Below are 15,542 nucleotides of genomic sequence, written 5' to 3'. Positions count from 1 at the left end.
TTCATTTCACTTAATTCATTTGAGATCTCATTTTTCATCTCCAGCATTTTTTCCTGAAACTTTGTCTGATTTTCTTGGGCTACTTTTTGGCTTTCAGATATTCTTAGTATTTCTTTCAAGATATCTTTTAGATTCGGGTTGTCTGGAAGAGAGTTTCTTCTTTGTGGTAGTTTTGGTTCTTCTTTTTCTTTTTCCAATTTTGTCTTTGGTGTAGTCATTTTGTCTTTCAGTTAATTGTATTCAGTTAATATATTACTTAATTTAATAGCTGTATGTTACAGAGTTGTAATTTGTATGAATTTCCTTAAATTTATTAATAAATTCAGGAATATGCAAATTGATTTATCTAATAATTGATGTAGTTTTTTAGAGTCCCGATTTAGTGGACTTTTGCTAAAGGTCTGTATTTATATTACAATAATTGATTCTTATAGTTCCAATTGACTTGATTGCCTTGATTACCTTGGTTTTAATTATTTCATTAATTTAATTATTTCATTCACTTTTAAGTATGTCAGTTGATTGAAGTTGACTGTGTCAATTAGAATTGATTGGAAAAATTCAGTTAATATTAGGGTCTTTGTTTTATATTCTTTCTTCTATTTTTCACCCAAAACACCTCTCCATTGCTCCCCTGCTATGCACCAATTTCTTTAATTTTGCTCTGTCTGTCGTCAGCGCTTTTGATGTCCTCTGTCGTCCCCGTCAATCTGTCGATCCTGTTGTCCTGTTGTCCGTCGTCTGTCGCTCGCCCCCACTTTTCACCCCTCGCTCCTTTGAACTTCTGTTCCTTGCCGTCCCTTGCCGCACCAATCCTCTTCACTCCGTCTCCGTCGCCTCCTCCGTCTCCGTCGCCTCCTCCATCTCCGTCCCCGTCACTCCGTCGCTCCGTCACTGCGCCTATTGCTTTTTTTTGTTATTATTAGTTGATGTTGTCTGTGTTTGTATTTGTTAGATATTTATTTACTTATTTTATTTTATGCGGCTTTTCTGTTAGATGGTGTTGCTTTATACTTATATTTGTATTTTCCAGCTTCCTTATTGTCTAGGTGTCTTCTCTATGATCTTTGGACTTACAAATTAGTCCCTCTATCTTCTTGTTTCCTGTTTCCTGTTCTCTATGGTCTCACTTCTTCTGGCTGCCGCTTCCTGTTTCCTGTTTTCTTTCGCCAGTCAGTGAGTTGACTCTCTAGCCACATAAACTTTCTTGTAGCTTTGCTTTGGGAAGGAGGGAGCGTAGACAAAACAATTCTTCTCTCAAGGTCAATATTTTTCCAAGATGTCTCTTTGTCTTTCTCTGTCTCCCCCCCCCCCACCTTTCCAAGTTTACTTCTGTAAGCTTTTATTTTTTAACAGAAATTTCTCTTCTGCTTCTTGCCTTTGTTAATTATCTTTCCTTTACTTTTGGAGAAAGCTGTATTAATCAATTCAGGGTCTTTTCCAGTTAAATTATTTCTTTTAATTTCTGTCCCCTCCGCAGGAGTAATTAGTTCTTATCCTTCCCAGGAAGCTATTTGATCTTCAAATAGAGATTATTTCTTTTAAATACTCACTTTGTGCTGTTTATCCTTTCTTTTCTTGAAAGTGGAGGCGGCCAGCAGTGAGCCGGTTATACTACCGGTGCTGTCTCTTTAGCGACCCGCTTGCCCTGTGGGCACCAGAGTTCCCGGGTCCGTGGACCCTCGCCCTTGAGGGGAGGGGGTCTCCTAGACCATCGGATGGTGCCCTGTGGGTTTAGCAGTCTACCAGGTCTTTTCCACCTGGCAGAGGGAGCCTCAGATAGGCTCTACCCGGTCGCAAAGGCGATGGCACTCGAGAGCTCTCAGAATGCCCGTCCTGCCGCCATGCCATCCACCCGGAAGTACCGTGACTGTAGAACTTTTTAATAGTATTTTTAAGTTCTTATCTCAGCAACTTGTGGCATTTGTCCAATTGTGAAAACTTGTAAAATTGTGCCAGCACCTTTGAGTGTTGGCTGACTCTTGGATGTAGTCCACATCGCAGACATAATAATAATAATAATAATAATAATAATAATAATAGTCAACAACTTTATTTGTACCCTGCCCCCATCTCCCCCAACGGGGAGGCTTACATGAGGCCAAGCCCGAACAATAAATTACAATAAAATAAAATACAAATTACAATAAAATAAACAACACTACCAGAAGTTTATATGCATCATAAAAGCAAGCTAGCAAGTTAGTTTGAAGATGTGATAACAGTGAGAAGAAAGCTTTTAGTAAAAAGAAGTGTTTAAAGGAAAGAGATGTTCATTTGACTTCATTCAGCTGGTAGAGTAATGCAAACCTTTACTGCACACTACTTAGTTGAAAATGAAACAGATGGGGAAAATAAGTAGTGAGAATAATGGTTTCAAATTATTTTGCTGTTTACCAAACAGCAATTTCTCACTGTTTCTTGGCATTGTCATTTTTAAACCAAAATATATATTTTCCAAATAATCAACTTGGAAATTCCAAATGAGATTCAATGCCCTTTCCCTTACATCATCTACATAAATATATTGCAAAACATTACTGAAAAGTGGCTGAGTGTTGATATAGCAGAAGAGAAAAGTGACAGTAAACATTTTTATAGATTTGGCAGAAATCCATGTCAGTGTCAGCTTGGCAGCCACTTTAGGCAGGAAAAGTGCTTTTCCCTCTGATATATGATATAGAACATATGTGAAAAAAATATTCCTTCCAAGCTTGGCTGAAACATTCTGGGAGTTGTAAACCAAAAAAGTAACTTTCCCATCTTTGAGGTACTCCAGGAAGGAGACTGTAATTACACTTCAGTTTGTAAAAGAAACTCAAGACTGTGCAAAACCATTCAATACAAAAGAAACAGCCCCCTCAATTTCCTCACATGCATAGAGACATAATCAGTGTTCTATTCCTTTGCTAAGAGATTGTTTCTTTTGTCTGCCTTCACGTCTGTCTTGTCTACAATAAATAAATAAATCTTGAGATGGCTAAAAAGCTTTTAAACATTTTAAATTACAGGTTGGAGAATAGATAGTATAATTAAATCATAATATGTCTGCAGATGGAAAATTAGTGCCCAGTTCATCCAAAAGTTTCATACTTCAAGAAAATTCAAAAAACAATGAGAGACAAGTTGTTATGTATACTATGTTAGAAATTGTTTTCCATATGAAATACCACATTCACTTTAGAGCTACTAGTCAGGACATTAGCATAAAAGGATTAGGTGAGTTTATTAGCTGAAAAATTAGATGTGGGTAGGGTCATTTTGTTTAGTTCGGTTCTACCTCTCACTCTTCCCTGTTTTCCAGGCATTCTGGGGTCAGAGAATTCAGCAATAAGATGGATGCAGAAGGTCTACTTTAGCTGAAGGGTCATATGTTCCTAAGGTTTGCATATGATCTTTTAGTGTTTAATGTTTTAATTTTATTATATTTTAATTTTGTATAGGTTTAAATCTATTTTGTTTTAAAATATGTTGATTAAAATAAGTCCCTCTCAAAAAGGGGAGAAGTAAAGTTGTGCTGTTTCTTCTTGCCATTTTGAGAGAGATTGCAGAGAAAAACAGAGGTATTTGGAAGTATTACAGGGTTCTGAGCAACCTGTAGAGGAGGTGGTGGAAGACGTTTTGCCTGATTTCATGTTTGGGAGAGGGTGTTTTGTGTTGTAATTTTGAGGTACAACTAAAAAAAATGTAAGGGAGTTTGGAGGACTTTTGAGATTGCGGGACTTCAAGGACCACAAACTGGGATTTAGTGGCTACAGGCTACCCATAGGTGGTACTATGGCCACTGTATGGTCCACTAGCTGCATATTTCTCATTGCTGGCTTGACTCTGTAATCAATATATGCACTTTTTCACAATTACCATAATTATTTTAATCTTGTTGCGATCTTCCTCCCAATCCATTTTTTAACTTTTAGGTTTTCTACTTCACACTTTGTGAAATATATTTCTCCCTTTCCTTTCCCCCCATATCTCTTAATCAGATTATGAAAATGAAAGCAGTTTAATTCAGTCAAGAATTGTCTTTCCAAATGGAGACATAACTTATAAAAAGGTAGCAATAGGTTAACACCCTCCACTCCTTAAAGTGCATCTTTAAGCTAGATGGATTACATGGGTGACATAGCAACTAAATTATATAGCACATAATTATATGGAAGCAGAGCTAGTCTTAGAATGCACTAGGAACATTTTTATTTGGTGTAAGGTTTAAACAAAGCCAGGCATGTAGCCGGGGGGGGGGGGGGGGGGGGCTTGAGGGGCTTCAGCGCCCCCCCCCCCCAAATTCTTATGGTGGTTCGCGAAAAGGCCTTACTGGTGCATTATTTAAACTGTTATGTTTATTCATATCATGATCTGATCACCATACTCAATATATCCCATATGCATGGGGGTATTGGGGTAATGATACAAAAGCTTTGCTAGGCTAGACCCTCTTTCACTCAGACTCAGCCCCCCCGAAACTCAGCCCCCCCCAAAACCACCCCTGAAAAAAATTCAGCCCCCCCCCCCCCCCGAAACAAAATCCTGGCTACGGGCCTGAACAAAGCATTTGGCCACAGTGAAAATCTATCTCATCTTGTGGAAAGTTCTTAAAAGATTGTGCAAAATGTATTAAATAAAAGTATATAAATGTTGTGGTTATAGAAACTGTAAGAGATGCAGTGAAAATTGTGAGAGATGAAAACAAAACCTCCAGTTGAGGCATGACATATAGTTAAATATTAAGGACCTCATCATATGCAGGGAGAGAAGCATCTTCTCTCCACTGCTGACACGGACTTCCCTAGAACCCATTAAATGATGAAGGGCTATTTCCGGCAGGACTCCATGGAGCTCTGTGACAGCAGTGTTGCGGCAGTGGAGTACTCCTCATAGACAAAAGGCAGAGGAGCTGAAGAGAAAGTGGGGTATGGGGAAAAATCATGGGAAGGGATACAATGGGCCCCAATCATAGGAAACACAGCATGATGGTTCCCTCTGCTGCCCCAGGATTCCTCCCACTGTCCCCAGCTTTTGAAATGGCCATCTGATAAGGTCCTAAATAAATGTGGCCTACTGTTGGCAGTCTAACAATAGTCAATAAAAATGCTAGTTGCTCTTGTGAGATGTGGGTGGGAACATCAGCTAGCTGCTTCATGACTAGCAGGAGAACATCAATGGCAACAGCTGCATCCCAGTAAGTGGGATTGAAGGAATTTTACTCCCAAAAAACCCATCTTGGCCACATCCTTACTCTTCTTGCAGCAGCTGCTAAAATATTTTGTTCTGCCAGGTCTTTAAAAAGTGATGTGGGTTAGGGTGCTAATGTGTGGTGCTGTTCTGAGGGTTTGAATGTAGTTTCTTTTTAAATGAATTTTGATGTTTTCATGTCTAATTTTTTGAATATATGAACAATTTAGCTTTTGTGATCTTGTATTTATACTTTTATTTAATGCTTATATTGTGTTTACTATGTTGTTAGTCTTGGGTTCCATTATCAGAAGAAAATGGGATACAAATTAAGATAATAATGATACTACTACTACTAGTAGTAGTTTATGGACTCTATGTAGCCCCTAAACTAGGGGTTCTGAAGAGATCATAAAATAAATAAAGGTTTTCAGTGTAACTCTTGATTACATATTCTTAACTGCCATAGTGTATTCTGACCATTCTTGTCAATAAAGAAGTTTCAGTAATGTGCCGCTGGGTTGCTATGAGGATATACAGTGGAAGAAGATCTTTGTAGAAAAGTGGGGTGTGGATTTAATATTACACTATTGTAGAAATTCCTTCCAAGAATCCTCCTTCTGCCCAGAGAATTGTTGGTTGCTCTCTTCCCACTTTGGAAGAACTTTATAAAAGCCTTAAGAAAGCTCAGAGCACTTGGGGATCCATCTCACCTGGCATATTCTTTCTTTCTTTCCTTCTTTCCTTCTTTCTTTTGAATTTTGTCCACCAGGCTTCTCCGTACAGTACCAATCGAGACCTGGAGGGCGGGGAGGCGGAGTTGCGGTAGTCTATAAAAATTCTATCCCCCTGACCAGAGGCCCCATCCCGCAGTCAACTAATTTTGAATGTGTCTACCTGAGGGTGGGTGACCGGGACAGAATAGGGATTCTGTTAGTGTACTGCCCACCTCGCTGCACTACGGTCTCCCTACCTGAGCTAGCAGGGGTGGTCTCGAGCCTGGCATTGGAGTCCCAACAGCTTCTTGTGCTGGGGGACTTCAATCTACATGCCGAGACTACCCTAGTAGGAGCGGCTCAGGACTTCATGTCTTCCATGGCAACCATGGGGCTGTCCCAACAGGTATCTGGCCCCACTCACAGTGCTGGACACACATTGGACTTGGTTTTCTGTCAGGGATGGGAGCAAAGTGGTGGTGTTGAGGAGTTATCCATCTCTCCGTTGCCATGGACCGACCACTATCTGGTCAGCTTTAGACTTGCTGCACCTCCTAACCTCTGCAGAGGTGGGGGACCCATTAAGTTGGTCCGCCCCAGGAGGCTTATGGATCCGAATGGATTCCTGACGGCTCTTGGGGATTTTCCCGCTTCCTCGGTTGGTGATCCTGTTGATGCCCTGGTGTCTCTCTGGAATGGGGAGATGACTAGGGCAATAGACACGATTGCTCCAGAACGTCCCCTCTCAAGTAGCCGAGCTAAACCCGCCCCTTGGTTCACCGAGGAGCTGGCAGCGATGAAGCGAAGGAAGAGGAGACTAGAGCGCGTGTGGCGTTTGGACCCGAGCGAGTTAAACCGAACACGGTATGTTGCCCTTCTTAGGGCATATGCCGTGGCAATAAAGGAGGCAAAGAAATCTTTCTTTGCGGCCAATATTGCGTCCGCAAAGAACCGTCCGGCTGAGCTGTTTCGAGTTGTCAGAGGTCTATTAAATCCCACCACGCCGGATGGGAACCCTGAGAACTCGACGGCCCGCTGTTCTTTGCGGACAAAGTCGCTTTGATCCGTTCTGACCTGGACACCATGTTAACGGCAGTCTCAGAGGATGTAACACGAGCATCTGCTTATCCGAATTTGTTGGATTCATTTCAATTGGTGAAACCTGAGGATGTGGACAAGATACTTGGAGGAATGAGGGCAACCACATGCATCCTAGACCCCTGCCCATCCTGGCTTCTAAAGGAGGCCAGAGGGGGATTGGCCGAGTGGGTGAAGGTGGTGGTTAATGCCTCCCTTCGGGAAGGCAAAATTCCAGCCAGCTTAAAACAAGCTGTGATAAAACCGCTGTTGAAAAAACCATCACTGGACCCCACTCAATTCGTCAACTATCGGCCTGTTTCCAATCTTCCCTTTTTGGGCAAAGTCCTGGAACGTGTGGTGGCCTCACAACTCCAGGTATTCTTGGTAGACACTGATTATCTAGATCCGGCACAGTCTGGTTTCAGGCCGGGACATGGTACCGAGACAGCCTTGGTCGCCTTAGTGGATGATCTGCGCAGGGAGCTAGACAGGGGGAGTGTGTCCCTGTTAGTTCTGCTGGACCTCTCAGCAGCCTTCGATACCGTCGACCACGGTATCCTTCTGAGACGCCTCGCGGGAATGGGCCTTGGTGGCACTGCTCTGCAGTGGCTCAGGTCCTTCCTAGAGGATCGTACTCAGAAGGTGTTGCTGGGGGACAACTGCTCTACCTCACAACCATTGACTTGTGGGGTTCCGCAGGGCTCAATATTGTCCCCCATGTTGTTTAACATCTACATGAAGCCGTTGGGAGAGATCATCCGGAGTTTCGGGGTGCGGTGTTATCTGTACGCAGATGACGTCCAACTCTGTCACTCCTTCCCACCTACTACTAAGGAGGCTGTTCAGGTCCTGAACCGTTGCTTGGCCGCTGTATCGGACTGGATGAGGGCGAACAAATTGAAATTGAATCCAGATAAGACAGAGGCACTCCTGGTCAGTCGAAAGGCCGAACAGGGTATAGGGTTACAGCCTGTGTTGGATGGGGTTACACTCCCCCTGAAGACGCAGGTTCGCAGCTTGGGTGTGATCCTGGACTCTTCGCTAAGCTTGGAACCCCAGGTTTCGGCGGTGTCCAGGGGAGCATTTGCACAACTCAAACTCGTGCGCCAGCTGTGCCCGTACCTTGGGAAGTCGGATTTGGCCACGGTGGTCCACGCTCTGGTTACATCCCGGATTGATTACTGCAACGCGCTCTACGTGGGGTTGCCCTTGAAGACTGCCCGGAAGCTCCAGATGGTCCAGCGCTCGGCAGCCAGGTTGCTAATGGGAGCGGCACTCAGGGAGCACACCACTCCTCTGCTGAGCCAGCTCCACTGGCTGCCAATCCGCTACCGGGCACAATTCAAGGTGCTGGCTTTAGCCTATAAAGCCCTAAACGGTTCTGGCCCCGCTTACCTCTCCGAATGCATCTCCACCTATGAACCGACTAGAACATTAAGATCGTCTGGGGAGGCCCTGCTCTCGATCCCGCCTGCGTCACAGGCGCGCTTGGCGGGGACGAGAGACAGGGCCTTCTCAGTGGTGGCCCCTCGGCTATGGAATGCCTTGCCGGCAGACATCAGACAGGCACCTTCGTTGCTGACGTTTCGGAGAATGGTCAAGACCTGGCTTTACGAACAAGCGTTTGGCTAAGCAATGCAACTAATTAAGGAAGTCGGTAAATGGAACATAGGAACGGCACAACGACTATGAGAACGGATCTGATTTCAATTGAGACACTATGTATGTTGTTTGTTGATTTGTCCTGTCTGATTGTTAATTGTTGTGGATCAACGTCGCCGATCCTGTTGTTGTACTGTCGTGTTTTAATTGCACTGTAAACCGCATTGAGTCGCCTGCTAAGGGCTGAAAAATGCGGTATAAAAATGAAGCAAATAAATAAAATAAATAATAAATATTTTTTTGTCATTTGGCAGATGGTACAGGCTGACAAAGATAAGGACAAATAGACTGAAAGACAGCTTTTATCCTAGAGCTGCAGCTATGTTGAACTCCATGGTTTCGCATTGATGTGGCATTGGGGGCTGTGTGTTGGTGGTTGGGGTGTGGAGCGATGGGTGTGTTTGTGGTGTGTGCTGAGGAAGTCATTTAATTTAGCTGTGCAGTAGTACAATGACAATAAAGCTGTTCTATTCTAGTCTATTCCTTCTGAGCCTAAATATACTATCCCATAGTAAACATGAAATTCCGGTTTATCCAAAAATTATATTGTATGAGGACCATAGAGTTGGAAGAGACCTCATGGGCCATCCAGTCCAATCTCCTGTCAAGAAGCAGGAAAATTGCATTCAAAGCACCCCTGACAGATGGCCACCCAGCCTCTGTTTAAAAGCCTCCAAAGAAGGAGCCTCCACCACACTCCTCAGGAAAGTTCCACTACTGAACAGCTCTCACAGTTAGGAAGTTCTGGGAATGTTGAGAAGTGTCTGTCTACAATAAATAAATAAATAAATAAATATTGTTGTCTAAAAATCTTTTAAACATTAGGAAGTTCTTCCTAATGTTCAGGTGGAATCTCCTTTCCTGTAGTTTGAAGCCATTGTTCTGTGCCCTAGTTTTCAGGACAGAAAAAAACAAGTTTCCTCCCTCTTCCCCATGACTTCCCCTCAAATATTTATACATGGCCATCATGTCTCCCCTCAGCCTTCTCTTCTGAAGGCTAAACATGCCCAGCTCTTTAAGCCACTCCTCATAGGGCTTATTCTCCAAACTCTTGATCATTTTAGTTGCTCTCTTTTGAACACATTCCAGCCTGTCAATGTCTCCCTTCATTTACGATGCCCAGAACTGGACACAATGACAGATGAATGAGAAAAATAATAACAGTTAAAAAAAAGAAAACAGATTATATTTGCAGTATCTAGCCATGCTTGATGTAAAACCTATATACATTTTTCAGTCTGTTGTGTTGAACAGTGAAAACAAGCATATACTATGCTGTTTTGCACTATCCTATATCCAGTCCCGTTTGTAGCCAGATCATGCCCATCCTAGTATTTCTGGCTATTGGTTTTTGTTGTGTATTGTCTCAGGGAGGTTTAAGGTTGCAGTTTTTATACCTCAATGCTTTATTTAATTGTGTTTTATCTGATTGTTAAGTTTTGCTATGTTTTATTTTAATTTATTTTTAATGGATTGTTTTTGCTTTGATGTTTTTGCTTTGATGTTCTGTGGACATTTTTGTCCCATGTGTAAGCCACCTCAAGTCCCTTCAGAGTGATTGAGGTGGGGTGTAAGTTATATATTATATATTATAACAAGTAACATTAAATGATAGAGAAGATTATAGTTGTATTAAGATATTACAGGCTTGCTCACACGCTTGGTTGCAGCAGGTTTTATGCCATTGCAGACTCTCTTTTCATTAATAGAAAACTATTATTAAGGCTCTGTTTTACCTAACTGAAGAAGCTAAATAATCTTTTAGGTTGTCACATGGTGTCATGTCATGACTGACTTAATTATGAGAGGGAATTCAGTAGAAGTGGCAACTGTGACTTGGGTGGCATATCGAAATCCTTTTCAAGGCATTCTCTAAGGGGAATACCCCATGTTTTGCATTTGGAATCATTTTGATGAACACAGCAAGTGAAAGTTGAGTGTCTTAATTACTTATTGAGGTCTGTTATAAGAAATGTAAAACAATAAGCTGCTATGACAGCACATGTGTAGCATTTACAATGTTCTAAAGCAAGCATTTTAGCAGTGCTCTTTATGCAAAAGGATTATGACGGCTAGTGTACTGCATGCTGCTGAAAGAATTTTTGAAGGATATACTCCATACTCATAAAATCCTGAAACAGATAGGCGATTGATATGAAGTAGCATAGCTGGATGAATATCCATGGTAACAAATGATTTCTGTAATGTACATGTGTCCTTTTGGGGGGGGGGGGAGGCGGGGAGAGCTTGGAAAAGTTACTTTTAAACTGTAAATCCAAGAATCTTCCAGACATTTTCATAATTTGATAAGCTAGAGTTTCTTCTAGGTGTAGCATTGTTTCTATGTGACCTGGAGTATGCACCATTTTCTTTATGGAAGGCTTATGCCAGAACCTATCACTACATGGGAGGTTTACTAGAAAAATGACATGTGAACTTTGGTGACCATTTATTAATCTTTTAGAACACTAAGAACATCTGGAGAGAGGAGGGCCTTCTCTCTGCCCCATCACCCTCTCAAGCTTGTTTGGTGGGAGCAAGGGAGAGGGCATTTTCAATGGCTGTTCTCAGTCTATGGGACCTCCCTCCCTTGTTGAAAAAGCAACCCAAAAAACCTGGGTAGACTTCTCCATGGATCAGTTTGAGAACTGTATCTTAACTCTTACTGAAAAGGAACCACCCCCATTTCTGAGTTTAGTTCATCCTGGGAATACCTAGGATGCATCAACCTCTCAAGTCTGTACTGTGGTATGACTTCTGGCCTTTTTGAACGCCTCGGTAGGGAAATGGCAGTGGTATGCTTCCCTGACTCTGTGGAATGACCCTTGACTTTACCATGTGTTATATCAAAAGCCATAATTTTGGCCCCAAAACTTTCCATCAACTTATACAGGTTACTAGTTACTGCTCACTGTTTCAGTTAGTGATCATTTGTTTTTGAGATAATATATCTTTTAATAATTGACAAGTTTTTATTTTCACAGTGTTGTTTTCTGTTTTTAAAGTCTTCTTGTTATGTATTATTTCATCTTTTGCTGAACTTTTAGGCTGCTTTGATAAATCTTTGGGACCATAACTGTGCACTTGAAATTAAGTCTAATAATGTATCAAGAACATTAAAGAAAGAATACAAACCAGTGACTCAAATAAAGACAACAGGCCAAACCTGGGTCTTAGTCTCCTGGTTAGCAAAAACTAAATAAATCTCAAAAGTGTCTTGAATAAAATTCTCTGAGAAACCACAGGTCTAAATGCTTTCTATTATTGCTCTCTCAGTATAGCCTTGTTGCAGAACTAAACACCTTTAGTTTAATGGATTTGACCTGTAAACCAGATGATGTGGAATCAGTACTGGATGTAAAAAGTTCCTGCACTGAACTTTTTACCTTTGGAGATTTCACCTTAGCTTAAACAAGATACATGGTAATTTCAGGTCTTTCCTGCTTAGCTGCCTTGATGTGGTCTCCCTTGAGGAAAACTAAGTGTTTGCCTCTGAAATAAGATCTAGGAGGAAAACACAATTGAATCAAGTGAATCACCAGATAGCTTTAAAGTGGGATGGAGAAATGTATTATGATAGGAATATTTTAGCAGATGAACACTATGGTTTTGATGATGGATATCATTTAATTCTACAACAAAGTTAAGGCTCAACCATCTTGAAGTGAAAAAACTAGATTGTAAAATAAGGAACTGTGTCAGAAAGACAAGAATCACAGAGTAATTCACCAGATAAACTGGTATTTTTATGCAATTCTGTTGCAGTACTGAAGTCCAGGGGTAGAAATATCTTACTCATCAACCTTGCCAGATGAGCAATCTATATAAATAAAAATGTAATGTTCATTTGTGGTATTCACAGAACTCAAAAACCACTGGGGGAATTTACACCAACTTTGGACACGATACACCTAACAACCCAATTTATGTCCTTCATGCAAAATAATAATAATAATTAACTGGAAAGAACTAACCCCCCCCCCCACACAAAGCTAAATGCCTATACAGAGCCAGTGTAAAAAGAACACCCTCCCCCGCCCCTCGCTCCTGCATGAGGGAAGAGGGGAATAAAACAACCACTGAGAGAGAGGGGGGGGAGAGAGGGGTAGAGAGGCGGCACGAGAGAGGGTGGCTGGTCTGTCCCTCTGGCTATCCCTGCCTCTCTTCCCAAATGATTCAGAGAGAGAGAGGGAGGGAAGAAGGGACAGAGAGAGAGATCGATCTCCTTCCCTTTCCTTCTTGCCTGCTGGGAACTCACACGGGAGGGATTTCCCAGAATTCCTTCCCATACTGAGTTATGGGAAGGAATTCTGGGAAATGAAGTCCAGTATTCAAAGAAAGGACAAAAATCCATGCTCTGTGAGTTCAGAAAGGCTGTCCAGGAAGGCACAATCAAAACACTCCCAAAAGATGGCCATCCACTTTTACTTTATAACAACCCTATGCTAAATCTACAATAATAATATCTATATATCTACCATAATAATATCTATCAATCTATAATAATATATATGTCTATGATATCTACCGGTATATGTCTTTAACAATAATATCTACATTTCTATCATAATATCTATCTGTCTGTAATAATGTCTATATGTCTATAATTATAATATCTTATAAATAAAACTTTATACTCCGCTACCATCTCCCCAAGGGACTCAGTGCGGCTTACATGAGGCCGAGCCCACAATACATCAAAAAAGCAATAACAACAACAATACAAAACAGTTAAAATAAATCTCATAAACAAAATAAACAAAAAACATTGACAATAGCACATTTAAAAACCTATGGCACTACACATTTATAGCATTATTATTCCACTTTAACTGCCAAGATTTTATCCTATTGGTCTTTGTCGATCATTGTTTTGATGGAGTTTCAATGCTGCTGTTTTATTTTCTTATATTTTATTTAATTGTGTTTTAACTGGAATGTTATATTTTATTTTATTGTGCTTTTTTAATGGATTGTTTTGCTTTTATGTCTTGTGGACATTTTGTCCCATATGTAAGCTGTCCCAAGTCCCTTCAGGGAAATGGTGGTGGGGTATAAGAATAAAGGTATTATTACTATTATTATGGGTTCCTGCAGTTTGTAGTTTGGTGAAGAACTAAACCTCTTTGGCTGAGAATTTTAAATACTTTCCTCTTACCAACTACAGATTCCAGGATTCCATAAGATGTTGCCATCGTGGTTGAAGTAATGATATATTTGGTATATATACTATTATTATAATTGTGTAGTGTTAAAGAGCTATAGAAGCCATTGCTATTTTTTCTGCTGCTCCCCTTGGCCTGATAGCAGTGATAATACTGCACTGATCTTTTCATTTAGGGAAGGACAGTAGAACATTGTGGCTATTTATACAGAGCCAAAAGAATTGAGAGCTTGGACCTGCAGAAACAACCATGTCATTCATTGCCTATTTCTTGATCAGTCCTTATGTCCACACTTCGAAGTAGACATAAGAACAAGTGTATTAGTCTCTGAATTGGCTTTCATATTTTCTTGGGCTTCATTGGTCACAAGTTCTGGAACCTTTCTTTGTACCTTATAGAGTGTTTGTGTGTATTCTCTTGCATTACTCTCCTCTTCACCCTTGTTTCTGAACTTCCATTTAACAATGTAATAACTTGTTTGGAGTGCAAAAAGGGTTCGTAGCTATATTTATAACACTGCATCGTGGGTGTATTTCAACAGCAACATCGCAAATTATATAACAACTCAGGAATGTTCTGAATGACAACATTTAGCCTTGGTTTCCACAAAATCTATTCCAACTAATTCCACCTCATTCTATTTAGAAGTGGATGCAGAAGAAAAATATCAAGGTAATGTTGTCCTGGAGGGTAAGTATTACAAACATGTGGGGGTCACTTCCATCACTAGGTAGGTCGCAATGGCCTCAAGAACCATTTTTGTCCCCTTAGCAGCCTTTGGGAGATCTCATGGAGAATGCAAAATTCCAAATAAATTAACAACAAAATCCATAGTGGCCATGTATGGAATCCTGAGATTTGGAGTTTGATGAGACATTAGAGTACCCATGCCTAAACTGCCAATCTTAGGATTCCATAGGATATTGTCTTGGCACAGGCCCGTAGCCAGGATTTCGTTTTTTTTTGGGGGGGGGGCTGAATTTTTTTCGGTGAGGGGTTGGGGGGGGATGAGGTTTTTTTGGGGGGGGGGGTCTGAGTGAAATTGGGTCTAGCCTAGCAAACCTTTTGTATCATTACCCCAATACCCCCATGCATATGGGATATATTGAGTATGGTGATCAGATCATGATATGAATAAACAACAGTTTAAATAATGCACCAGTAAGGTCTTTTCGCGAACCACCATGAGAATTTAGGGGGGGGGGGGGCTGAAGCCCCTCGAGCCCCCCCCCCCCCCCGGCTACATGCCTGTCTTGGCAATTAAAATAGTGCTATAATTACAGTATTATCCTCAAGCCCACTAAATCTGTCCATCCCTATTCTATAGCTGACTGAAAATGCTTGTTAACAGTTTCAGACAGCTATGTATTCCTTTAATGGTTGATGCTGATGAAAACTCCCACCCTTTCCCACAAGTTCAGGTGGGTTCTGGAGAAGAAATAGAGAATTGTCATGTGACAAATGAATGGAAAGAAGCAGGATGGAAAATGCAGCCTTGGGAGGTTCTTAAGAGCTGTTGTTTGCCTTTGAGTAGTCTGATGATGCTTAACAGATTAGTATTGCTGTCTGCTAGCTTGCCTGTTCCCTCATGCCCAGCAAGAACATTTGTAAATAAACAGATAAATATCCCAACACTTTCTCTTCACAGGGAAGCAGATGGTGTCCTCAGAGCCTCCTACTGCTAAAGGAAGTAGGGAACTTCACGCACAAAAAACAATATGATTTGGGATGAGAAATTCAACATTAT

The 15,542-nt window shown here is 41.2% G+C and overlaps 1 long non-coding RNA gene across 4 annotated transcripts in view; it reads left to right on the top strand.

Moving 5' to 3' along the window:
* Positions 1 to 1,129: 1,129 nt before the first annotated feature.
* Positions 1,130 to 15,542, top strand: part of LOC132769993 (uncharacterized) — a 71,350-nt gene continuing 56,937 nt past the window's right edge. For 2 of the 4 annotated variants that reach the window (XR_010909665.1, XR_010909664.1), the window contains exon 1: positions 1,130 to 1,262. This is a non-coding gene — a long non-coding RNA (uncharacterized lncRNA). Of the gene's footprint in view, positions 1,263 to 3,304; positions 3,383 to 14,432; positions 14,468 to 15,542 lie in introns of those variants that run through there. The other 2 variants (XR_010909666.1, XR_010909667.1) reach the window with 2 other exon arrangements.

The sequence above is a fragment of the Anolis sagrei genome, chromosome 3, assembly GCF_037176765.1.
Source record: "Anolis sagrei isolate rAnoSag1 chromosome 3, rAnoSag1.mat, whole genome shotgun sequence".
Classification (NCBI taxonomy): domain Eukaryota; kingdom Metazoa; phylum Chordata; class Lepidosauria; order Squamata; family Dactyloidae; genus Anolis; species Anolis sagrei.
The sequence above is the reverse complement of the archived record's forward strand: the minus strand, read 5'-3'. Positions and strand labels throughout refer to the sequence as shown.